This window comes from Egretta garzetta, unplaced genomic scaffold (genome assembly GCF_000687185.1).
Source record: "Egretta garzetta isolate BGI_Z169 unplaced genomic scaffold, ASM68718v1 scaffold101, whole genome shotgun sequence".
Lineage (NCBI taxonomy): Eukaryota > Metazoa > Chordata > Aves > Pelecaniformes > Ardeidae > Egretta > Egretta garzetta.
The window spans coordinates 1,005,609-1,005,876 of record NW_009258666.1 but is presented as its reverse complement, the minus strand read 5'-3'; the positions used below and the strand labels follow the sequence as shown (position 1 = coordinate 1,005,876).

Sequence of the window (268 nt, the reverse complement as noted above, 5' to 3'; positions counted from 1 at the left end):
CGGCGGGGAGCGCGGGGAGCGCAGCCCGGTGCCGGTGCTTCAGCTCTTCGCTTTCTTTTTTTTTTTGCAGATTAGATCTCCCTTCGCTGCCTCTCTCTCTCCCTCTCCCAGGAAGGTAATTAACCTCCACTCTCATTAAACTTCAAAGTTGCCTGAGAGCTCCTAACTGTACGGAATATCTAAGATGCTGTGACCGCGGGGCAACGCGAAGACTTGATTAAAAATAATAACCCGGGCTCCCTTGAAGGTGATGTCAGGAGCGAGTTAA

The 268-nt window shown here is 51.5% G+C and overlaps 1 protein-coding gene across 1 annotated transcript in view; it reads right to left on the bottom strand.

The window, feature by feature from the left end:
• The window catches only part of RUNX3 (RUNX family transcription factor 3), a 63,690-nt gene that overhangs the window by 40,013 nt on the left and 23,409 nt on the right, over positions 1-268 (bottom strand). The window lies entirely within an intron of this gene.